General features: G+C 37.5%; 1 protein-coding gene across 3 annotated transcripts in view; it reads left to right on the top strand.

Moving 5' to 3' along the window:
• The window catches only part of KBTBD11 (kelch repeat and BTB domain containing 11), a 59,996-nt gene that overhangs the window by 25,853 nt on the left and 6,806 nt on the right, over positions 1 to 27,337 (top strand). The gene's annotated exons all lie outside the window — the stretch shown is intronic.

The raw sequence follows: 27,337 nt of genomic DNA on the forward strand, positions 1-27,337 counted from the left end.
TCCTTCCTTCCTTCCTTCCTTCCTTCCTTCCTTCCTTCCTTCCTTCCCTCCCTCTGAGCCAAGATATGAATATAGTGCTTCCTGACTCCACTGACCTAGCCACTACACCACAGGTGTCAATATGAGGCCAGTAGCAGATGGGCCTGTAAAACTCCAGAATAAGAACCAAACTAGATTAAAATATAATTGGGAAGTGTTCAACAAAATAAATAAAATACAATATGGATAATATTAAATTTTGGTTTTCTAAATCAATGTGAGACCCGAGGACAAGCTTTTTATTTACCATGCTCCCCTGTAACACATATAATGCTGAGAAATAGCCATTTGAAACATTTTAATCTACTGAATGCCTTCCTGAAGTTTTCATTATGTATTACAAACACAAGGTACCAGAGAGTACTCTTTTAGACTCCTTAATCAGACACACCCCAGCTTGATTTCAACCTAGCCTAGCACTACAGTTATATGGATCTGCTGGAATTGTGTAATATGTTCTTGATGTGAAATGAAAGGCAACTTGTCAATTCTTACTGCCGGGCAAATAGTCTACAATCCAGAATGTTTAGTCTCTGTCTTTCTATCTCCTTGTGACTAGCTGTAGCAGCAAGCACCCCAGCATCTCCAGGGTGGCTGCCAACACAGGTTCTTAGATCTGCTTTTCTAAAGGAAAGCAACTCAAAAATGGGTTAACAATCTTGCTTTAATCAGTCAAACATATCATTTACCTAGTTCAGGGGGAAGAGTCAGCACCCTGAACTTCAGAGTATACAGACAGAAACATTTAAAGCAGACAGGCCTCCAACTGTCCAACCATTACATCCATACCAAATCACAGTTACCAGAGAGGGAAGCATCAACATCAGGGTTTTCAAAGCCAGGGGGCTCTCAACAGCTGCCCAGAGTCTCATCTGGTCAAATCACACAACACTTCTCAAAGTGAGGCCAAAACAAAGTCTCACATCAGGGATTATATAGCCTTCTCCTGAGTCAGAGAATGTAACAATCCTCTTGACCCACTCACTGCCCAATCACAAAGTACCAAGGTGTGGATGTTCCTGAAAAACAAGCCTCCCACCACAGGCTCCAGGTGCACTTAACCTAAAGGCAGGGAAGATCTTAAAAATTTATATTCCTAGCACAGTCCCTAGCACATAGTAGGCACTTAATCAACACTTGATTTATTGAGTTGCAAGTGGCTTTTACAGTAAGGAGAATGGCACTTATGCCAGATGGCAAAAGAATGATAATTTTTATTTTAAAAAAGTTTCTTTTCATTCTCAAAGGACATTGTGGGTTGTAGATCAATACTGAAATGTTTTCTTTGTAAGTCTGAAATCCCTCTTTGATTGTTCACTGGAGCCCTGGTATTCTGTTTCCCAGGAAGTACATTTCTGCTTCTCAGAAATAGGAAAACTTGTGTAATACTGAGTGTGATTTAGGCCTTTGCTACAACTGGGAGAGGTAGAATCTTGTCAGTGGAAGATGGAAGCTGTACTTTAGGCTTATCTTCTTAATTCATAGATGTAGAGCTGGAAAAGATCTCAGATGTTAGCCCGATACCTCATTTTATAGATGAGGAACTGAAACCCAGAGAGGTTAAGTAGCTTGACAAACAAAGGTCACACAGATAGTATCAGAGGCAAAGTTTGAACTCAGGTCTCCTGATTCCAGGACCAGTTCTCTTTCTACTATATTGGGCTGTCTTTTATCAGTGTCCAGTCAGTGCCACATTCCAGTTTACATGTATAACTGCTGAGGGCAGGTAGTCGGGTGGGAAATAAAATACAAAACCAGTATATCAGGCTGAAAGGGGCCTGAGTTTGAGCTTTGGATCTACACCTACTCCCATTTTTGAAGTTTCTACTTATCCTTTTGCAGTGTAACACCCCCTTTGCCCACATGCTTCCCCAGTCACCAAATGTTTTCTGTTGGCCTGTCCTTCCTAGGTACTACAGAACATACCCAGCCTTAACCCCTTTGTTCAGGTTCTTGCTAAATAGAACATTCATTGTATATAGTCATGGCTTAATCAGTGTTTGTCTGATGATGTTTTTTATCTTCTCAGGGACCTGCAGTGGCTCCCTATTGCCTCTAGGATAAACTACACACTCCTTAACCTGGCATTAAGATATCTACAGTCTGGTACCAACATGCCTTTCTCTTCACATATCACAATATTTGGGAACGAAAGACAAACAACAACAATATTACCCTTTACGTACTCTACCTTTCCAGTCAAACTGAACCATTAGTTATTCCCTGATCTCAGTCTGATACTTTCAGCTCCTGTTCACTTATGCAGGCTCCCCCAAATACCAGCAATGTGTTTCCCCCTCCCCATCTTTACCTGTCAAACTCCTTTTCTTCTTACTTCAAGACCCAGTTCAGGTGTTCCTCTTTCATGAAGTCTTCCTTTATCCATCTAGATGAAAGCATTTTGATCCTCTTCATATTGTCTTAGAACACTTTTTATTAATAACTAGTATACCAGTAAGCATTTATCAAACCCCTGATATATGCCAGGCACCGGTCTAGTCATCAAAAATAGAAAAAAACAAAAACCTCTTTTCTCAAGGAAATGAATAATAACAATGTCCATTTATATAGCTCTTTCAAGTTTACCAACTTCTTTTTGTTTCACAGATGTCCTGTGAAGCATTGTTAGTACAGATATTATTATGCCCATGTAGTATAGGAGGGATTCCTCCTACTCCAATTAATGCAACCAGAAATGTTGAGGGCAGACACATGCGATTGTTTTAATGTGCAAGAGAGATACTTTACACCCTGTGACCTTGGTGTTGTATATTGTTTTGATTGGGTAAAGAAGGGAATAGCTGTCTAGCTAAATAAACAAGCTAATTACATCCTCAGGGCTTCAACTATCAGAGAGACTTCAGCAGTTCAATCATTTCAGCAATGGACCAGTCCAGCGGTAGACAGACACTATCTTCCTTCCTCTCCCTACCCATGACTATGTCATTGGGGAGACTGATGCCAGCAGGACACAGGAGTTTTGGTTTTTTTTCCCCCCTGTGTTTTTAGGTACTTTCCTGCTTCCTTCTGAAATCCTATACATATTTAAATCAAAAGATGAAATCACATCTAATCTAATCAGTTGCACAAGCAACCCCAAGACCAAGTGCAGTATACTGGAAATAGCACATGGGTGAGCTTCCAGAGAGAAGACCTGTGATGAAATTCTTCCTCCTGTACTTACTTATTCCATGTTTTGGGGAAAATAACATTAATTTCTCTGGACCTTAGTTTTCTTTGAAGTAGAGAAATTCCCATGAGGAAATTACCTCTACCTTTACCAAAATGCATTTGCAGATTTTTTGAATAGTATAGTTTCAGAGATGTGCCCACAGTAACATAGCTGTTGTTAAGTCATGTTCAACTCTTTGTGAGCCCATTTGGGATTTTCTTGGCCAAGACACTGACTGGCTTGCTCTTTCCTTCTCCAGCTCATTTTACAGACGAGGAAACAGAGGCAAACAGGGTTAAGTGACTTGCCCAGGATCACATAGATAGTAAATGTCTGAGGCTACATTTGAAGGCAGAAGAGGAGTCTTCTTGGCTTCAAGCCTGGCACTTTATCCACTGCGCCACCTAGCTGCCCCACAGTAACATAGCTAGTACATGTCGAAGCTATTTACACGTCTTAGGATGTTGAGGCCAGCTCTGGCTACTAAACCATGACACTTCTTTTGAAAGCCTTCAGTATCCAATAGTACTAAGTATTCTCCCATCCAAGTACACATCAAGACTGATCTAGAATCAGAGATCATCAGTCCATTCAGGACAGCTATAGTAAGGCCAGGACCAAGAGGAAGGATTTGTACCAGACACCCTCTAAGATCCCTGCTAGTGCTAAAAATCTGAGATCCTATAAAGTTATTGGATTAAAGTGGTAGTGAGCCATTTAAAAAGATACCATAGTATTTTTCAATTTAAATAATCAGTAAAGATGAAGAACATAAGTTTCCATATCTTCTTGGGGAAACAAACAAAAAAGCCTATAATTTATCTATGGGTCATTCTGTGATTTGACTCATTCTGTTGTAAATGAACATTTTTTTTCTTTTGATATATTCTTTTTTTTCTCAAAAAGGAACATGTAGTGTAAAAATGAACTCCTGCCTTCTAAGTGACAGGGTACAAGAATTAAAGTGGGGCAGGATATATTGGAAAATGCTCCTCACAACATTGTTGATTCCTAACTCCATCTCTTATCCCATGGATCATAGAAGTGAAAATCCCACTGCTGTGAATTCAGATGATGGGGAGCAAGTTTGAATTAATTTTCTGCAGGGTTTTTTTCTTACCAGAATTCTACTCCATTGGCACCCTTGGGCTCATAGAGGACGTATCAGGAGTTCTTGAGCTTCAGGAGGTCTTTTTTTGTTGTTCAGTCATTTCAGTTGTGTCTTACTTTTTGTGACCCCATTTGTGTTTTGTTTTGTTTTTGACAAAGATAATGGAGTAATTTGTCATTTCCTTCTCCAACTCATTTTGCAGATGAGGAAACTGAGGCAAGCAGGGTTATATGACTTGCCCAAAATCATACAGATAGTAAGTGTCTGAGGCTAGACTTGAACTCAGGAAGATGGGTTTTTCGGACTCCAGGCCTAACACTGTATATATTGTGCCATCTAGCTAGAAACACTTCTAGTATAGGCATGGTGATTGATTTCAATCATCTGATAACCAACCTCACTAAACCTGGAAAGCCACAGGATTATGAATTATTTGTCCAAAGCAACTCTCAAGGACCATCTACAAAGGTAAGGATAGGTTTTGACTTCCCATGGCAGAGAGCATCCATGTTGTTGGTGATCATGGATCCTTAATGTATTCATAAAGAAGGTTTTTAGCTCCTTGTGTTCCACATATATATTGTCAGTGTTAATTCAGTTAACCACTGTTGACTAAATATGTCCTAAGTGCCTAGAACTTTCCTGTGTGGAAATAGGAGAGAAGAAGACCTGCTTTGCACCCTCTAGTATCATAAAAATATAATTTGGGATATTATGCTAATTATTGTTCTTGAAATGATTTTAAGTCCTTAAGCAGTGAATGATTATAAATTCCCAAATGGTTCTAAATATATCTTGGTAGGTATAATGCTAAGTAACATCTTAAAAATGGAAGGAGTTTCATGAAACCTATGATGCTATTAAAATGTGTGGCATACAGAATGTATATTTACTTAATTATACTGAATCATACTGTGTGCTCATGGGTGCTCTCAATTTTTCATCTATAAAATGGGGGTAATAGTTACAGTGCCAGCTTAAAAGTACTTTTTTACACATTTAAAAGTGCTTCATAAATGTCAACTATTATTTAACAAAATGAAGTCTTCACACCTCAGAGAAGTATGGTTTGTGAGACCTTTTCTAAACCCAATTTCTCCTCAGTCTACAATCAGACTCACATCTGTAGAGATAAATATAATAGAAATCTGTATTTAAATGGCATTAGTTGACAAATACAATTTACTCAGATGCCAGAGCCATCTTATTTCAATACTCCAAAGTACCTATGATTTAATCTATGTAAATATTTTCTCCAATCAGTTAGGAGACATCTTTATGAGTTGCTGTGAAATTTAAAAAAACATCAGTACACATTATGGAAAACCTTTTAATGAATCTCTGATCTTAACTAGGCTTTTTCTTTTACTATTGAGATAAAAGTCTTTCTAGTTTATAGTAGGATTTGTCCAAGCTTGTTAGTATTGACATTGAGATGCCAGTATCATCTCTGTACCAGAATGAGCTATCAGAGGATCATATCTTGGGAGGAAACTTAGACATCATCTTGTCCGACCCCCTCATTAAGGAAATAGAGACCCAGATAGGTTCCAGGTAACAAAAGTATTAAGAGTTACGTTTGGAAGCTCAGCTTATTACAGGAGCTACTGATTGGTTAGGCTGATTCATGGTGACTCTTCTTTTAACATTTGTGGGGACCTAGAGTAGCAAAATGAAGTTGGATGAAAACCCTGTAAGAAGCCAATTGTAGGGAAGTGAGAGGGAGGAAGAAAATGGGAGACTGGTGGGAATAATGGGGTGGGGAAGAAGGGGACAGGCATTTATTAAACACTTACTATGTGCCAGGCATTGTGATAATTGATTTACAAATAATATTCCTTTTGCCTTTTCTATTCTCTAATGATTAGTCTTTTAGATGAGCATGAGAGTTTCCCAACCTCAGTGGTGTCAATTTATTACAAAGGGCCCACAAAACCACATTGCACAGCAAGAATTATCATTATCATATTCTTCAGTCAGTCATCCATCCATTCATACTTTTATTCAGCATTTTTAAAAACCCTACTATGTTCCAGGCTAAGTACAATAGGAGGCAAAAATACAAAGGCAATAATTAAAGAGTCCACAATCTGTGAGCAGCTAGGTGGTGCAGTGGATACAGTACCAGGCCTGGAGTCAGGAATACTCATCTTCCTGAAATCAAATCTGGCGTCTGGCACTTACTAGCTGTGTGACACTGGGCAAGTCACCTAACCTCATTTACCTCAGTTTCCTTATCTGTAAAACAAGCTAGAGAAGGAAATAGCAAATGACTCCAGTATTTTTGTGAAGAAAACCCCAAATGGTTTCAGGAAGAGTTGGACACAACTAAAAACAATTGAACAACATCTCTTGGGGTGAGGGTGGAGTTTGGGGACTGGGGCAATATGTATATGCCTAAGTCAATACAAAATATTCACAAATTTATAAAGTAATTGCTGGGGAGAAAGATATTTATCTGGCACCAAAAAAATGAAGTGTGATTCAGCATAAAAATAAGCAGACATACTTTCTTGTAGACTAAATAATATATGCATTACCATTTTTAAATGTATATACATGCTGTTGTAATTTTAAAAAAATCATTTCCAAATACCACTGAGTCATAGTAGCTTTTTGTCATCAAATACTTTTCTTAATGATTAGATACTATTAATATACCTATCATTTTGTACCATCTTTGAATTGTTTTAATGGTAAAAAAGTTGAGGAACAGAATCTGGCCTCAGACACTTAACACATACTAGCTGTGTGACCTTGGGCAAGTCACTTAATACCAATTACCCTGCCCTCCCTCCAAAAAGCAAAAAAGAAATGTTGAGGAACCTTGTGAGAGGATTGAGACTCTTACTTTATGCTTTCATATTTAAGGGAAGATATGTTGCAGATATATGAACCATGACAGCAATTCACTTATTATGTTGTCTTTTTAACCATTGTGTTGTCTTTTTAACTTTTTTAGTTCTTTTGAGATTTGCCAATGACAGACTTGCAAGAAATATAACAATGGGTGACAGACACAGAAATTGGCACAGAAATTATGTTGTAGGTACAGGTAATAAAAGTCAACTGATAACCTTGTCACATCATCTCTGCCACCATCTCTCCTGTTGATGCAGTAGAACAAATGCTAGATTAGGAATCAGAGACCTGATTTCTTCTAGACTGGCTAGGCCACCAACTCACTATGTGACCTCGAACAAGTAACTTTACCTCTTGTGGTAACAGCTGCCCAGATCCATAAAATGAGGGACTTGAACTAAAATTCCTTCATATTTCAGTAATCTAGGAATCTTGTTCTCAGTGTTACCTATGATATGACAGACTACAAAATGATCAATTTTTCATTTGGAGAAATTACTTTTCACTATAATTTCCATTTTCCATTTTTCCCCTTTCCTTTTTTTCTTCCTCCTTTATAAATCTACTCAATGGAACGATGTAAACAACAGTGCGGTTACTTAGGCTGAACCCAGACTTGAAATGAAACAAATGGCAATGATTTTGGCTTGACCTAAGGTAACAGTTATTGTTATGGAATTTTTGGGCCTGTTATAGGAAGCACAAATGAAATAACATCCTCTTATTGAGGACTACACTGACATATTTGAGGATGCAGGTGTATAAACAAGGCAGGAAACGCTGGATTTCAAGCTGCGGTTGGAATAAGAAAGTATAGAGAAAACAAAACAGGTAGAGAAAAAGATTTTATGGCTCTTATTCAAGTTTTATAAACAACTAGAAATAAAAACAAGCTCACTGAAACATCTGGCATTCACTTAGAAGTCAGTGTGGGGAGGAAAAGAAACTGGGTTGATTTTAAGGACCTTGGTTCAAATCCTGGCTTTACTCCTTACTTATTATGTGATATTGGATAAGACATTTTCCATCTCTAAGTTTCAGTTTCTTTATCTGTAAAATAAGGGGGTTGGAAGAAATTTAAGCGTGGAATGGTAAAATGTATGTGGATTTGGAAAAGCCCAAGACTGGATTCAAATCCCAGTTCTTCCACCTACTTACTATCTCTGCAACTTTGCTAAAGTAACTTGATCTCTGCAAGTTTGTTTCACCATCTGGAAAATGAAGTTGGACCAGATGACTTCTGAGGTACCTTCTCGCTCTGAATTGATCATGATACTATCACCTATGAAAAAAGGGTAAATGAGTCTTTTTAACCTGGAGAGAAGAGAAGGCCAAAGATGATCTTCCAATGCTAGAATCTGATTATCAAGCCATTTTGGTCTAATGAAAAGAACATCGGTCCACAAGTGCCTACTCTGAGCCAAACATTGTGCTTGCTAGGTGCTGCAGCTACAAAGACAAACATGAAACAGCCCCTGCCCTCAAAGGGCTTACGTTCTTTGGGGAGAGAAAATATATAAAAACAAAGTAATTTTGTGGAATAGTCATTAGCATTTGACAGACTCAGGAAAACCTAATATAAGAGGTAAAACTTGAGCTGTACTCTGAAGGAAATTAGAATTCTAAGAGGTAGAGGTAAGGAGGTAATGCTTTTTAGCCTGTGTAAAGTTGAGGACTTGGGAAGGAGAATATCATATGTGAGGAACAATAAGAAGACCAGTTTGGCTGTGTGTGAAAGGGAGAGATGTATAATAAAGAAGGAAAGGTAGTTTAGGGCCAAGTTCTAAAGAGTTTTAAATGCCAGACGAATTTGTATTTGATTACAAAGGGGAATAGTTTGTTGACCATGTTCCTATGCTTTAGGAAAATTACTTTGACAACTTTGTGGATGATAGATTGGTGAGAGGAAACAGTCGAGGCAGGAAGAACCAGGTAACTTGGTTCTAGATTTACTTTCCCTGCAACATTGCCCAAACCACCTCACATCAGAATGCTTTATTTTCCTCATCTATAAAATGAGGTAGGTGGTTGGACCAAATCTTCAAAAATATGATTCTAATTTTCTTATTCTTATAAGTGGAAGAGAAATTTTGTTTACAAGCATCCAATAGGCATTTTTAAAATATCTGTTTACCTGGAATTACATAGAAAACAAACATACACACAGGGTTTGAAATCGAGAGACTTAAGTTTTCCCTGTCCCTGACTTTAACTACCTTAATAACTAAAGTTAACTTAACTAAATAATTTAATCTCTATGTGGGTCAGTTTTCTTATGTGCAAATAGAGAATAATAGTACATAAATATCATGGACATAAAATGGGACCATACATGTGAACATACTTTGAAAAGCTAAATTATATGAATATTGTCATATTAATATAATTGAGATTGCCCTGGTAAAAAAGTATATTTCCTTATTAGGGATGATGTAATTTTCTCCTGCAAGAGAGAAGAAGATTGCCTCAGGTCAGAAAGCTTACTGACATTTTCTACTGGAGCCATCAAATTTTCATAAGAAATACTGGAGCTCTCAATATATGATTTTTCCTCATATTGTTCTCCAAGTTCTTCTGTTTTTCTTTTTCTTTCCTTAGTCTCACACTAGGAAGAAGAATGCTTTTATTTATGCTATTAATGGTGGAAAGAGTGGTGGGATTTGGATAAAATGAGAGAGGAATAGAATGTGTGATGTGACTTTGAAGGGTAAGGGAATAGAGGATAAGCTCCAGGACCAGGACTGTCTTTCAGCCTGTGCTAGTAACTAAGCAGTAATATTTAATAATATTGTGGAGATGGGAATGCTTAGAGGATATGTGATAGCTATTGGGAAACATCCGAAGAGCTGTCATGTGGAAGTGGGATTGGGATTGTTTTGTTTTGTCACGGAGGTCAGACCTAGGAGCAAAATGTAAGAGTTGCAGATTTAGACTTTATGTCAAAAAGCTTAGGGAAAAAATCTTGTTAATAATTGGAGATATCCAAAAGCAGTAGCTCCAGAGGTAGTGAGTTCCACATCACTGGAAATTCTGAATCAGAGGTTGGATGAACATTTGTTATATATGTTGTAGGGGCCTATTTTGGTATAGATCAGAGATGTCAAATATGCCACCCATGGGCAGCTTTGTTATGGCAACATTCCTAGATCAGAACCATTTCTGACTGTGGTTTGAACCAGATTGAAATGTAACTGGGAAATAGTTAACAAAATAAATAAAAATATAGTATAACACATATAGTATTAATATGTAATAAGTCAAAATATGACCTGCAAGTATCCTTATGTATGGTTTAGTGGTCTTGTTTCTATTTTAGTTTGATACCATTGATTTAGATCACCTTGGAAATAACTTTCAACTATGAGATTTTGTGGTTCTTTGTGTAATGGGATATCATGTCTTATTTGTCTTACAACAATACTGAAGGTTGGAAGTTGGCAAAAGACAGAGACAGTGAAATAGAAAGGCAAGGCCTTTCAGATGTAAAGGAAACATTCAACACCTTAGAAAGGATATGGAATTTTGAAGGGCTGAATTGTGTATGAAGAGATACCCAGGCAATGAACTTATCCTGGTGCACAGATTACCTCTATCCCCACTCAGTTACCTATATAAGACTCAGTAGAGTCTGGGAAACATAAATTGGCTTCTCATAAGTAAAGGCAGAGTTCAAAACTGAAGGAGTCTACCTTTGTAACTAGAACGATTATTTAGTAATAGAGGGTAGAGCCCTCCAACTTTTTGCCTAGAAGTGAAAAACCCTGGTGATTCTGAGGGAGAAAATGAGAAGAAACTTTTTGCCACTTCTAGGTCAAAGATTATTGTCCTTTCTGAAAAGTGTACTGTAACACTACAACTTGAGAGAATACTTTAACAGTCAGCTAAGTGAAAGGTTGAAAGTGGTGAAGCCTATAGTTATTCATGGAACGGCAAAACTAGAGAGTCCAACATATAGACCTATCCATTAGGGATGCCACCCCTTGTCAAGAGCTCAGAAGATAAGCAACCTGCCTGGAAGCATTAGCCCAGTGGCAAAATGGCCACCCTGACTCAGTCTGGCAATGGCAGTCCAATGTCAGAGGCATCTGTCCAGCCCATCCCAGAAACAGGTGTACCCAGTGGCTGAGCACCCTATGCTAGCAGCAGCCATTCCCAGTAAAGAGCCATATCAGAAGGTAAGCAAACTCCTTCATCTACCTCAGCCTAGCATCAGATTGAGCTATTCAGCTGGGACACTTTGCCCTTTGAGAAATGAGCCTAACTGAACAGCAACTCATCTATCACTAATACTATGTTCAAGGACTTTTTGGACATAGAAAGGTCCTGCAGTTTCTGAATTGCTGCCTTAGCCATGTGTGTTCCCTAAATGTGTGCTTTCCTATCATCAAACTTTTAAGTTCATGCCCATTCTTGCTCCCACGGACTCTGTGTGATCCGTGGGAGAGTGTACCTCTGTTTTTTTTTTTAGAAATGTTTTGTAACTATGGTTCTTATTATACCATTTCTAATAGCTAATTTTTTAAGATTATTGTTAAGGTAAAGTACTCCAGTGGGTTAGAGAGATAGGTTAGGGAGATAGCCATTCATAGGGTTACCCTAAAAGTAGTAGTAACTATTCATTTGGGGACCCAGCCTGCCAGTGCCAGTGGTGGTTGGGGTGGGGCAAAAGGTGCATTACATCTGTTAGTCATTTGAAGACACAAAAGATTTTCCTCTGGTAGATTCATAACACTGGTAATGCTATATGTACTTTTAAGAGATTGATCTCTTTCTTAATCAAATGACCTCCTTTGGAATGTTTCTTTTAAATAATTCTTTTCTCTAAGGAATTCTGAATAAACTTACTTTCCTTCCATGTAAGTAAAGCCACTAGGTTCGGCCTACTATTTTAATTCTAGATGACCCCCATACAAGCATATGGATTACACTCTGACATAAGCAGTCTTGTACACATTGTCCTATCTTCTGCTGTTACCATCTGCTTTGTTCTTGGAACGCGGAAGGATTATTTTGGTTTGCTAGAATCCTGCTTATGAAGATACACTTGCAGCAAATTGGCAAATCTAAATGTTTTGCAGGCTTTGAGAACCACACAGATAGATGCAGAAGAGTAAAAACATGTAAGATTATTGAGATTTTACATAGTTTTAGCTGAAAACTAAGCTTTACAACACCACCTTGCACATCTGAAAGCATCTTTAATAATGGATTATATTCCCATGCGTCGAAATAAGATTGTCATAGGGGATACTGAGCTTGACCTTTGACCCTTAACTATCTTTAGATTTCCCCACAGGATGCAATATCACTAATCCTGAGTATTTCATAGAACCACAGGTTCTATGTCTATGAGAAAAGTCTCTCAGTCTAATTAAACTTGAACGAAAATCCCTGCTATAACATTGCCAACAAGTGGTCTTCCAGCTTCCGCTCAAAGATTTCCAGCTATAGCCAGAGTCAGACCTAATTGCTAAAATGTTTTTCTTTATAGCAAGCCCAAATATGTCCCTCTACAACTTTCACCTATTGCTCTAAGTTCTGACCTCTGAGGCTAAAAAGAACAAAAATAATCCCTCTTGGACAAGATAGTTCTTCAAATCACTTAAAGCTATCATGGCCCTGCCCCTGCCACATCTTCCCTGTAATGATGGTTCTTTTTCAGGCTAAATATCTGTAGTGCCAGTGCAATATTTACAGCACCCATGATCATGATAAAGACCATGACTACAAGTATCGCATGATGTTTGATTGCAAAATATACCAAACTCTCCAGATAGAGGATAGAACTGAAGCATTTATTTAGACACCAGAAACCAAGTCCCAAAACAAGTAAGTCGATTCCATCATAGTACCAAAGATATTCAGAGAGCCACAGCATCCTTCAACCTTCCCACAAAACCAATACAAGAGCAATATTTACTCACAAAGCTATCATCTTGCCTGAGCTCCTCTGTCCCCCACAGTCTAGCTAACTCTGAACCAGTTTCCTGTGGGCTCTGCTTCCCTTCAGAAAATTCCTCCCACCACAGGCTCTATGTGACCACATTCAGCCTACTGGGGCCAGAGTTTATCTTCACAGCAGGAAAGCTTCCTGTGACTCTGCTGCACCTTTCAGCAAATTCCCTCCATCACAGGCTCCATGTGATTACATTCAGCCTATTAGGGGGAAGAGTTTACTTTCAAAGCAGGGGAGGTCTTCAAATTCCCCCCTAGGTCTATTAAGGGTCAGGGAAGATCTTCAAATTCCCATTCTCATTACAGCATTCTGAAGTCCTTCAGATGATTCTTCTAATGTATGATCTTTAGTTTTCACCATCCCAGATACCCTCTCCTAGAATTATCGAAGTTTTTCTATGTATTCTCTAAAAACATGCTGCTCCAGAACTGATCACAGTAATTCACATGTGGTCTAACCAAGGGCTCAGCACAGAAGAATTGTGCCTTCCTTTTTTTTCCTGGATGCTGTATTACTGTAGCCCAAGATTGTATTCTTGCTCTGTCACACTACTGAGTCATGGAGTTTGCAGTCATTCTGACATATTTTTCACAGAAACTTGTGTCCAGCTTGAATCCAGCTTCTCCATGCTGGATGTGTATAGTTGATTTTTAAAAACTGTTATAGAACTTCCCATTTATCCCTATTATTAAACATATCTTATTCAATTTGTCCCATTTTTTTAGACTGTTAAAATTTATTTTGGATCCTGACTTTGTCATCCAGTGTTTTAGCTACGCCACTTGACAAGTTTCTATGAATTGATCCAAATAATTGATAAAAATATTGAATAACAGTGGGACTAGTATTGATCTATTGGTCTTTCACCAGGCCCATGCTCAAAGCCTATGGTTTGGTAGAAATAGTGAAACTATTTGATCAGCTTTCAAGATTTCAAAGTAACTCCTATACCATGAAATATCCAAGTAGAAATCTATAGAGGAATCTAAAGTAATCCCCATTAATGTATTCATAGAATATGCCTATAATTGAGGCCTTGGGGAGACATAATTAAATAGTTGTAAACTGCCTTTGGGTTTTAGTGGGTTGCAAACTCAGTATGTCAATATTATGATGTGGCATCCAGAAAACCTAATATAAGATTGATTTGAGACAGAAGGCCCAGGATAAGGGAAATATTAATCCCACTCTATTCTGCCCTCATCAGTCAATATCTGGAGTAAATGTGTTCAGTCATGGCTACTAAATTTTAGGAAGGATATTGGTAAGCTGGGGAGTGTCCAGAGAAGAGTGACCAGGATGGTGAAAGGACTCAAGGCCAAGCAATATGAGAATCATTTAAAAGACCTGGAGATTTTTTGTTTGGAGAAAAGACTTGGAAGGGACTAATAGAAATATTCAAGTATTTAAAAGGCTATCTTTTTTGAAGGGTGATGAGATTTAATTTGTTAGGACCCAGAAGAACAATAAGTGGAAATGGCAAAAAGGTAAATTTGGGTTTGATGTTAGGAAAAACTTCCTAATGATTAGAGCTATCCAAAGTGAGAGAGACTTATTTAGGAAGTAATAGGTTCCTTTTCACTGGAAGTCTTCAAGAAAAGGTTAGATGATCACTTACTGAGTGTCTTGTCAAAGGAATTTTTGTTTATATATATTAGACTATATGGCTTCTAAAATTCTGTGATCCTGGGTTGTATCATCACAGACTTCCTTACAGTTTACAATGGTGGTGTAGTATTTGAACTTGTAGCTTAGGAGACTTGCATTCAAATTTGATCTCTGAGGAGGACTAGTAGAGACATGTAAATTATTATCATTGTTCTTTTGGTCAGATAATTCATTGAATCATAATGCTGTGATACACCAAATCCACTGACATGCACATTCACTTATACACTGAAATCTCCCATCATTTAGCTCACATGTACTAGGGATAATATTTATAAAGATTACTGAGGAAACACAAATCAGCTCTTGAAAATCTGAGTCAAGACTATGAATTGTATGAATAGCTTACTCTGGGACTACTATGGACTCAGAAAATGCAAAGTAATTTTTATATTAACTTAAGTAAAATAGATTAAAAAATTAGTGTTGCTTTTAACATACACATATACACATTAACACACATATATATCTCAAAACCACAAAAAGAATTCCAAAATCAAGTACAAAGGATAGAGATTAATCAGCAGATCATCTTCATGAATAGAAACAAACATTTACTGAATGCCTGTATTGAATAAGGTCATATGCTAGGAAATATGGGAGATACAAAAGAAGAATCAGACCAGACTGATGCCCTTGATGATAATACAATTTCATTGAAAATAATGTGCCACCGTGGTTCCCTCATCTACAAAATTGGGGTTGGGGTGAGTAATACAAGAATTACATGATCTTTGTTTTCTTCCTGCTCTGAAGCCTTAAGACCTCTAAATGTTCAACTAAGATTAAAAAAAAATGTTTCAAATGAGAGCAATGAGTGAGTGCTTTGGGAGTTCAGATAAGGCACTGTCCTCCGTTAGCATAGATGACAAACTGAGCACTGACTTTAAGCATTTAAAAGGAAGATCATAGAAATTAGAACTGGAATTTAGTATAACCAAGTCCAGCCCTCTCAGTTTACAGATGAGGAAGCCTAAGTCCAGAGAAATGGAATGATTTGCCCAGGGTCGAACTGAGGACAAGCAAACTGGGATTCAAATCCAAATCTTCTGAGTCCAAAACTAGAGTCTTTTTTTACTCCATTAATTGGCATATGTCTTATAAAGAATTGTATCAACATAATTCAGCCTTGTCATGTAACTTTAAATGTGCAAAAATAGTCCTAAGAAATAATTTTCCCAATAATTAAATATACTCCTTATATAAGGGACATATATGTATATATATAAATATATATAATTCTATATGTGCGTGTAGATATGTATGTAGATATATATATATACATATAACATATATATATATATGTAAAAGCTTATATGGTTTTTTGTGTGTTGAAAAGTTGACCAAATAAAAAGGGTTGTGTGGTATAATTATGCATTTTGTTTCATCATTGAAGCTATAATATCATAATCCTTGGAAAGACCCTTAGATCTTTCAGGAGAAAAATAATATATAATCAGAATTTAAATTTGATGTAATTACAAAAAAAAAGGTCTGTGATTTTGTCAGTGTAGGGGGACACTGTGTGGAGATTCTTTCCATGAATTCAGATTATAACCAATATAAGAGACTGTTAGTCATGCATGTTTCAGAAATGAGATTTGAAACAGGTCTTCCTGAATTTAAACCTAACAATCTTCTCTGTTAAGCCAGAATTTTTAAGTGTTATATTTTACAAATGATTTCTTTCTTGAAAGTAGGATAAATCCAGTCAATTTGCTTCCAACACTCAATTCCACCCCTTTAATCTAATATACCCTGTTCATAATCCCTTGACCTTGAAAGAGTTTAAACTTAATGTTTTGGGGAAACAATGTGCTTGTTTATAAGAATCAATCAATCAATCAATCTCTCTTTCTCTTTCTGTCTCTCTCACACACACACAGACACACACAGAAACACAGAGACACACACACACACACACACACACACACACACTTTCTTCCACATTCCCAGTCTTGTCTAGAGAGTTGCATTGACCTGGTTTTGACTAGTTTTAACTGGAATGAACCAGTTTTGACTGTTTTTTTAAACCAACTTAAACTAGTTTGAACTGGTTTAACCAATTTTTAAAAATGATATAAACTAGTTTTAACTGGAACCAATTTATGCTGGTTTTAATGGATTTTGACTGGTTTCAACTGGTTTGAGCTGGTCTGACCAGTTTAAAGTGGCCTGAACTGGTTAACCAGCTTAAACATGTTTGAACTGGTTTAACCAGTTTTTTAAATGGTCTGAACTGGTTTTGACTGGAACCAGTCTATACTGGTTTTAACTGATTTTAACTGGTCTAAACTGGTTTGAACCGGCTTCATAGGGTTTAATCTGGTCTTTAATCTGTATAAATTTCTTTGAACTGCTTAGGTGGGTTTGACAGATTTTAACGTGTTATGACTGGTTTAAACCAGTTTGAACCATTTAATTGGGCGGAGCCAAGATGGCGGAGTAGAAGCAAGACCTTCCCGCGGCTCCGGCTTCCACCCTCCCCAATCCATGTAAAAAGGGGACTCTAAACACACTTTGGAGCTGCAGAACCCACATAATGACACAGAGGAGCTAACCTCCCGCCGAGGACAGCCCGGCAGGCCTGCAGGAATCAGCCAGCGCAGCGCTCTGGGAGCCAAGTCCAGCCCCACGCCGAGGCTTTAGCCCCAGGGCGGGCCTGACCAGCCACCGGCCAGAGGGACTCCAGATCAGCAGCTGCTGGGGCCGTTTCCAGATTTATCAACACATAGACACAAAGGACAAAGTGAGAGGTTCGAGGCTGGGAAGACTAGCGGCGGCAACGCGGGGGACGCAAGCCATAAGGCACGGCGGCTGCAGCGCGGCGGGCGCAGCCTGGGAAGGCCCGGCGCTGTGGCGGCGGCAGCGGACGCAGGCCGGGAAGGCACAGCGGCTTGTGCAGGAAGGCGTGGCCCGGCTGGCTGATGCAGGCCTGGAAGGGGCCTGATCAACTCAGAGGGCAAGTCTTCCCACCAACCACAAGGTCCACTACCAGGCCTATCATCAAAGGGCTGGGACTGGAAAGAACAAGGTAAGAAGAAAACACAGGGGCCCCTACACTGGACAGCAAACACTCCTGGGGCTACCACTTCATAGCACAGAAATCTTAAAAAAAAAAAAAAAAGCCTCTTTCAGGACCTCCAAAGACAAGGATGACAGAGTGAACCCCACTTGCTCCAAACCCCCCCTCTAACCCTGAAAATATAGTAACTCTTGCCCCAGGGCAAAACCCTCTACAGTAAAGGCTTGGGATCCTAGAGGAAGGGCGTGGCTAGGACCCTGCCTCAAAATGGGTAGAAAGCAGACTACAAAGACAAAGACTCTGGAGTCCTACTATCCTCAGAGGGAGGAACCAACCTCAGAGGGAGACAATGTGGACTCCACACCCATAGCTGAGACTTCAACAGGGAATGGCTCCCAAGCACAGAAGGCTCTCCTAGATGAGATCAAAAGGAACTTTGAAAGCAAAATGAGAGAGATAGAAGACAAAATGAATCATTCTCTCAAAATGAAAATAGCAGAATTCGAAAAACATTATAATGAGGAAAACATCTCTCTACAAAGAAAAGTGTATGATATGGAAAAGGAGCTTCAAAAATTAACCAAGGAAAATGATTTGCTAAAAACCAGAATTAAACAAATGGAAACAAATAACTCTATGAGGAACCAAGAATTAGCCAAGCAAAACAACAAAAATGAAAAATTAGAAAAAGAGGTAAAATACCTCAAAGAAAAAATAACTGACCTGGAAAACAGATCCAGGAGAGATAATCTGAGAATCATAGGCCTACCAGAAAATTATGATGAAAAAATGAGCCTGGACAACATTCTTCAAGAGCTCGTTAAGGAAAACTGCCCTGAGATACTAGAACCTGAGGGGAAAATAGAAATCTAGAGAATGCACTGGACACCTGCTGTAAGAGATCCCAAACTGAAAAATCCTCGAAATGTTGTGGCCAAACTCCAGAACTGCCAGATAAAAGAGAAAATACTTCAAGCGTCCAGAAAGAAACAATTCAAATATGGAGGGTCCACAGTGAGGATTGCACAGGATTTGTCAGCCTCCACACTGAAAGATCGGAGGCAGTGGAATACTATTTTCAGGAAGGCAAAACAGCTCGGATTACAACCAAGGATCACATACCCAGTGAGACTGAGCATATTCTTCCAGGCAAAGAGATGGTCATTCAATGATATAACAGAGTTCCAGACCTTCTTAATAAAAAAGCCAGAACTCAATGGAAAATTCAACCTCCAATTACGAGATGCAACAGTGAATTAGAAAGGTAAACAAGGAGAACACACATCATTTTAGAGGGAAAGAGGGGAGGGAGAGGAGCTTCGAATGAGATCTATTCCTGTCATTCTTGATGCCAAGAAAAAAGAGCATACCTCATTAAGTATAACAATATCCTACAAGTAGTAGGAGGGGGAAAGGGTTACAAAAGGGGGGTGGGAGTGGTTTGTAGGGAGGGAAGTAGTAAGAGGAAAAGGGGAGGAAAAGGGAGGGGGGCCAAAAAGGGAACACTGAGGGAGGTGGTGGTCAAAAGGAAAACTATCAAGGGGGGGAAGGGAGAAGGGAGGGAAAATATGAACATTAACAGGGGCAGGAATAGGATGAGGGGAAAGAAACAGATAACAATCATAACTGTAAATGTGAATGGAATGAACTCTCCTATAAAACAGAGACGGATAGCAGAATGGATTAGAAATCATAATCCTACAATATGCTGTTTACAAGAAACACATTTGAAACAGAGGGATACACACAAGGTAAAGGTAAAAGGTTGGAGTAAAATATATCATGCCTCAGCTAAAATAAAAAAAGCAGGGGTAGCAATCCTTATCTCAGATAAAGCAAATGCAAAAATTGACCTAATTAAAAGAGATAAGGAAGGAAAGTATATCCTGTTAAAAGGCACCATCGAGAATGAAGCAAAATCACTACTTAACATATATGCACCAAGTGGTGTAGCATCCAAATTCCTAGAGGTGAAGGTAAAGGAATTAGAGGAAGAAATAGATAGCAAAACTATACTAGTGGGAGACCTTAATCTCCCCCTATCTGAACTTGATAAATCCAACCTCAAAATAAACAAGAAAGAAGTTAAGGAGGTGAACAGGATTTTAGAGAGGATAGGTATGATAGATCTCTGGAGAAAACTGAATGGGGATAAAAAGGAATATACTTTCTTCTCAGCGGTTCATGGCACATATTCAAAAACTGACCATATTCTAGGGCATAAAAACTTCACAATTCTATGCAGTAAGGCAGAAATATTAAACGCATCGTTCTCAGATCATGATGCAATAAAAATTATATGCAATAAAGGGCCAGGGAAAGACAGACTAAAAACTAACTGGAAATTAAACAATTTGATCTTAAAGAATGAGTGGGTCAAACAAGAAATTATAGAAACAATCAGTAATTTCATTCAAGAGAATGATAATAATGAGACAACATACCAAAATCTGTGGGATGCATTAAAGGCAGTTCTTAGGGGAAGTTTTATATCCCTGAGTGCATACGTGATTAAATTAGAGAAAAGGGAGCTCAAGGAATTGGGCATGCAATTAAAAAATCTAGAAAAAGAACAAATTCAAAATCCCCAATTAAATACTAAACTAGAAATATTGAAGACTAAAGGAGAGATTAATAAAATTGAAATCAAGAAAACTATTGAACTAATAAATAAAACCAAGAGCTGGTTTTATGAAAAAACCAACAAAATTGATAGACCCTTAGTCAATATGATAAAAAAAAAAAGAAAGAAGAAAACCAAATTATGAGTTTCAAAAATGAAAAGGGTGAATCTACCTCCAATGAAGAGGAAATCAAAACAATAATTAGGAATTATTTTTCCCAGTTGTATGCACATAAATTTGACAATCTTAGGGAAATGGATGAATATTTAGAAACATACAAGTTGCCCAGATTAACTGAAGAGGAAGTAAATTACTTAAATAATCCCATCTCAGAAAAAGAAATTGAACAAGCCATCAGTCACCTCCCTAGGAAAAAATCTCCAGGGTCAGATGGATTCACTAGTGAATTCTATCAAACATTTAAAGAACAATTGATTCCAATACTCTACAAATTATTTGGGAAAATTAGTGAAGAAGGAGTCCTACCAAATTCTTTTTATGACACAAATATGGTACTGATACCTAAATCAGGAAGAGATAAAACAGAGAAAGAAAATTATAGACCAATCTCCCTCATGAATATAGATGCAAAAATTCTAAATAAAATACTAGCCAAAAGACTACAGCAACTTATCTCAAGAATAATACACTTTGATCAGGTAGGATTTATTCCAGGAATGCAAGGATGGTTTAATATTAGGAAAACCATCAGTATAATTGATCATATCAACAATAAAACTAGCAGAAACCACATGATCATCTCAATAGATGCAGAAAAGGCTTTTGACAAAATACAACATCCATTCCTATTAAAAACATTAGAAAGTATAGGGATAAATGGAGCCTTCCTTAAAATAATAGGTAGCATCTATTTAAAGCCATCAGCAAGTATTATATGTAATGGGGAGAAACTGGAAGCATTTCCCATAAGATCAGGGGTGAAACAAGGGTGTCCACTATCACCCCTCTTATTCAATCTGGTACTAGGAATGTTAGGAGTAGCAATTAGAGAAGAAAAAGAAATCAAAGGAATCAAGTTAGGCAAAGAAGAGACCAAGCTATCACTCTTCGCAGATGATATGATGATATACTTAGAGAATCCTAGAGAATCAAGTAAAAAACTGCTTGAGACAATAAATAAATTTGGCAAAGTTGCAGGATATAAAATAAACCCACATAAATCCTCGGCATTCCTATATATTTCCAATGAAATTCAACAGCAAGAAGTAGAAAGAGAAATCCCATTTAAAGTCACTGTAGACATAAAAAATATTTGGGAATTTACCTGCCAAAACAAACCCAGGACCTGTATGATCATAACTACAAAACACTTTTCACACAAATAAAGTCAGATCTAACTAATTGGAAAAATATCAATTGCTCATGGCTGGGTCGAGCTAATATAATAAAAATGACAATTTTACCTAAATTAAATTATATATTTAGTGCCATACCAATTAATTTATCAAAAAACTACTTTATAGACTTAGAAAAAATAGTAACAAAATTCATCTGGAAGAATAAACGGTCCAGAATGTCAAGGGAATTAATGAAAAAAAAAATGTTAGGGAAGGTGGACTAGCTTTACGAGATTTCAATCTGTACTATAAAGCAGCAGTCATCAAAACTACTTGGTACTGGCTTAGGAATAGAGGAGTGGATCAATGGAATAGATTAGGCACACGAGATTCAGAAGTCAACGACTACAGTAATGTATTGTTTGATAAACCCCCAGACCCTGGTTTTTGGGATAAGAACTCACTATTTGACAAAAACTGCTGGGAAAACTGGAATATAGTATGGCAGAAAGTGGACATAGACCATTATCTAACACCATATACCAAAATCAAGTCTAAATGTGTTCATGATCTAGGTATAAAGGTTGATACTGTAAGCAGTCTGCTAAAACAAGGAATAGTTTACCTATCAGACTTGTGGAGAGGGAATGACTTTATGATGAAACAGGAATTAGAGAACATTATAAAATGTAAAATGGATAATTTTGACTACATGAAATTGAAAAGTTTCTGTACAAATAAAGCCAATGTAACCAAGATTAATAGGGAGGTGGGAAATTGGGAAAGAATCTTTACAACCTATGTCTCTGACAAAGGACTCATCTCTAAAATATACAGAGAACTGAGTCAAATTTATAAGAATACAAGTCTTTCCCCAATTGATAAATGGTCAAAGGATATGAACAGGCAGTTTTCAGAGAAAGAAATTAAAGCTGTAAGCACATGAAGAAATGCTCTAATTCACTATTGATTAGAGAAATGCAAATCAAAACAACTCTGAGGTACCACATCTCACCAGTCAGATTGGCTAAGATGACAAAACAGGAAAATGACAAATGCTGGAGAGGATGTGGGCAAACTGGAACACTAATGCATTGTTGGTGGAGCTGTGAACTGATCCAGCCTTTCTGGAGAGCAATCTGGAACTATGCCCAAAGGGCTATAAATACTTTCATACCCTTTGATCCAGCAATACCAATCCTAGGGTTATATCCCAAAGAGATCATAGAAATGGGAGAAAGACCCATATGTATAAAAATGTTTATAGCAGCTCTTTTTGTTGTGGCAAAGAATTTGAAATTAAGGGGATGTCCATCAATTGGGGAATGGCTGAACAAGTTGTGGTATATGCATGTTATGGAATATTATTGCGCTATAAGAAACGGGGAGCAGGCGGTCTTCATATTTACCTGGAGAGGCTTAAAAGAACTAATGCTGAGTGAGAAGAATAGAACCAGGAGGAATTTGTACACAATTACGGACACAACGTATGTGTGATGACCAACTTTGATAGACTGGACTCTTCTCAACAACGCAGGGATATAAGTCAATCCCAAAAGACGCATAATGGAGAGAAAAACGTGCATCCAGAGAAAGAACTAGAAAGAACTAAATTTATATCCAGGTGGAAGCAAAATACCTGATCTTTTTTGTTCTCTTATTTGATTTTATGTCCTCTATACCATTTTTCATCCCAGCTGGTACAATCCATCCTTATACCCTGACCATTGTATAATGTGAAAGTATCTACAGATCCTATCCTTGATTATAAGACGCCATGGTGGGGGAAGGGAGGGAGGGGGACAAAATGTGAAATTCAAGGAATTGTGGAATTGAATCCTGTAAATTAAAAGGAAACAAATTAAAAAAAACAGTTTGAACCAATTTTGACCATTTTGGGCTGGATTTAAACTGATTTTAAATGGTCTGAAGTGATCTTAACTGGTTTTGACTGGTTTTAACCTGCTTAGACTGTCCTGCACCAGTTTTGATAGGTTTGATCTGGTTTTAACCAGTTTCAATCAGTTTAGTTTCAGTTGAGTGGTTTTGATTTAAATTTGTATGAACCCATTTTGACCTGTTCAGAACAGTCTGAAGGGGTTTTGACTTGTTGCAACCAATTTAAACTAGTTGGAAAAGATTTTTGACAGGTTTTAATGGGGTTTAAGTGGTTTAGAGTGTTGTGAGCAGGTTTTGACTAGTTTGACATCATTTTAACCAGTTTAGATTGATTTTTAACAGGTTTTGACTGGTTTTAACTTAAGTAAACCAGTTTGAACTGTTTTGAACTGGTTTTTTTTGGTTGTTTGTCTTATTCCCCACCTTAATCCATTTACAACTCCAAAACAAAACAAAAAATGAGATGGACACTTCTGCGGAGTAGGTGACCAACCCCAGGCATCCCCAAAACTGGCTTCTAGTACTGGCTATATACTAGCTATATAAATGGGAAGAGGGGGAGAGGCAGGTGAATGGTATGCAAAGCACATATTAACATAACATTAGTAAGGTAAAAACTAATATGCAGTCTCCAGTACTTTAAAATTGTTGTCTTTCATATATACTGACTTTACAATAAAAAAGTAATAACAGTAATAATGATTACGCAGTTCAGTGCTTAGTCTGTGCTTAGTATTAAGACAGGACATTCATTACCTTTTAAAATTGCTAACACACATTTGCAAGAAGCTAATATGCCTGAAAGAAAAACTCACATATTGGGGAGTAGTAACAATTTTAGCTGGACTTGCAGGAAAAAAAATATTTAGTAAGATTAGGAATAGGAGTGCTGGTGCCATATAAATTGTTGTTTTGCTCAGCTGATTAGAGCACTGTGTTGATAAGGCCAAGGTCATGCTTTGATTACTTCTTGAGGCAGTTCCTTTCTGGTCTAGACCATATCCCAATTCACTTACATACTAGGGTCATGGGGGATCAGCTCACCACCACAAAAGCTTGGGAAACAGTGCAAAAATTCATATTTTTCTTTTTTTTTTATCACTAAATGAACTGTCCTCATCTAAAAAGAAAAAACAAAATTGTAATCACACATTTCTCTGTTGTTGTTGATTACATTGGATCTTTATCGTCAAGGCAGTAATTTTGTCCAAATAACTAAGATTTCATTATACTGTTTTATGAGCTCATTTTCTCTATATAAAATTTCCTACAACTTAGATCTGAAATCAATAAAATTATATTTTTAGTTACTAACATGTACATACACACAATAATCAGATTAGGATTCTTTTTGTTAGGTTTTGCAGCCAAAAACAAACTTTCAGAAATCAAGAACTGGGAGATTTGGAGATCAACACCCCTTTTGTCTATGATAGTTTCTTTTAATATTTAATGGATGAAACGTTAAAGATTGGTGTCATATAAGATAATCATCTCATATCATCACCTTGTATAGTTTTTATTGCAAAGTTATTATATAAATAGCTTTCAAGTAATATTAAGAATAATTTAAAATTCTTTTATAACTTTCTCTCCAAACTCATAGCTTATTGAAATAACTTCCTGGATGCCTCATAACAATTAAACTTTATCTTTTTAAGGCAAAAAAAAAAACCAACCCCAAAACTGTCAGGTTTTTAAAAAATAATATTTTACTCCTTATGTTCTAAGGTATCTTTCTGTTTCATTGGATACCACACTACGAAAAAAAACCATATCATGGAAAATCATAGTGATTAAATAAAAAGATAATCATCAAAATTAGGCAGCTGTACAGCTGAATAAACATTCAAGAGGTTTTTTGTTTTCCTAAGTAATGTCTCTTACCTACATACACCATAGATTGGTGTTTCCTGTTCTTGAGATTATAGTAGCCAAGAGGTCAGGGCTTTGCACATAGTAAGTGTTCTATAAATATTTGTTGATGAGAATGTTGTTTGGGGAAGTAGAAAACAGCTAATATAGTAAGAAACCATCCCTTTGCATAACCATGGTCTTTCAGATAAAACCAAGCTTTGGAACTGGACTTCCTAAATTTTAAGATGAACATGCATGTCTTTTCCACATGTAAGGTCAGGACAAAGAGACGCTCATTTTAATGTCCATCACATCATATGTTTGGGGACTGACAATCAATAAATCAACAGACACTTATATAACTGTTAAAATGTGCAAAATGGGGCAGCTAGATGGCTAAATGAATACAGCCCTGGGGTCAGGAGAACCTGAGTTCAAATGCAGCCTCAGGCACTTAACACAAAAACTAGCCATGTGACCTTGGGCAAGTCACTTAACCCCAATTGCCCTCCCAAAAGCAAAAAAAAAAAAATGTGCAAAATGCTGTGTTGTTTGTTGTTCAGGTCTGTCTGATTCTTCATGACCCCATTTGAGATTTTATTGGCAAACATACTGGAGTGGTTTGCCATTTCCTTCTCCAACTTGTGGTACAGTTGAGGAACTGAGACAAATAAGGTTAAGTGACTTGCTCAGAGTCACAAAGATAATAAATGTCTGAGGCCAGATTTGAACTCGGAAAGATGAGTCTTCCTGACCCCAGGCCAAATACTCTATGCACTGGGCCATCTAACTGCCCTTGCTGTATTAGGTACTGGGGAAACAAAGACAAAATAGCCCCTGCTCTCAAGAAGCTTACATTGTATAGTGGGGCACAATATATAAATATGTAAGTATATACTAAATAAACACAAGTTCATTTTTGTGGGGAGATACTAGCAGCTAAAGATGAGGAGAAGGAGGGATCAAGAAAGGCCTCATTCATGTAGGAGGTAGCATTTGAACTGGGCTTTCAAGGAAACTAGGGATTCTAAAAGAAGACAGAAGGAATATGGGTGACAACCTGAACCAAGACAGGTAGATTTTAGGAGTTGGAGTACCATGTGTGAGGAAGGAAAGAAAGAAGGAGGGAAGGAAAGAATGGAGGAAAGAAACATTTATTAATTGCAAACTATGTGCCAGGCACTGGGCTAAGTGGTTTACAGATACAGATACAGGTTTCCGATCTTCACAAAAACCCTGGGAAGTAGGTGCTATAATTATCTCCATTTTACAGTTGAGGAAACTGAGGCAAACAGAGATCAAGTGATTTGTCCAGGGTCACACAGCTAGTGTGTGAGGCAGGATTTCTAGATCACCAGTTTGACTGGACCAAGAGGGTCCATGTCTTAGTAAGACTGGGAAGGTATGTTGGAGTCAGATATTAAAGGATTTGAAAGACATTTTCTTTCCTAAATTGAAAGTAAGAAAAGTATTGACATTAAAAGGATAAAGTAAGACTTTAGTCATTTTATCTGAGGTGCTGACACACTTTTCTTTACCACACACAAAACTTTGCTGTTAGAGTGGCAAACTTGGATTCTCTTAGGTTAAATTAAATTAAATTATTTTAAATATCTCCTCCTCAAAGCATTGGCATGATAAGGGACTTTTTATGTGCTTTGGCTGAGGAAATCCCTACATCCTTCTTCAGTGAATTATAAGGATTGAATGAAAATCTAGAAAAAGATAAATTTGTTATAATCCAGGTCTAGTTTATAATACATACATAAGTACTCACATCTGCCTATCAGGCATGATGAGATGGGTTCTTCCCCTCCCCTCCCCCC

This window comes from Petaurus breviceps, unplaced genomic scaffold (genome assembly GCF_028583685.1).
Source record: "Petaurus breviceps papuanus isolate PSGF00001 unplaced genomic scaffold, PetGlider_PUasm1.0 90686, whole genome shotgun sequence".
Classification (NCBI taxonomy): domain Eukaryota; kingdom Metazoa; phylum Chordata; class Mammalia; order Diprotodontia; family Petauridae; genus Petaurus; species Petaurus breviceps.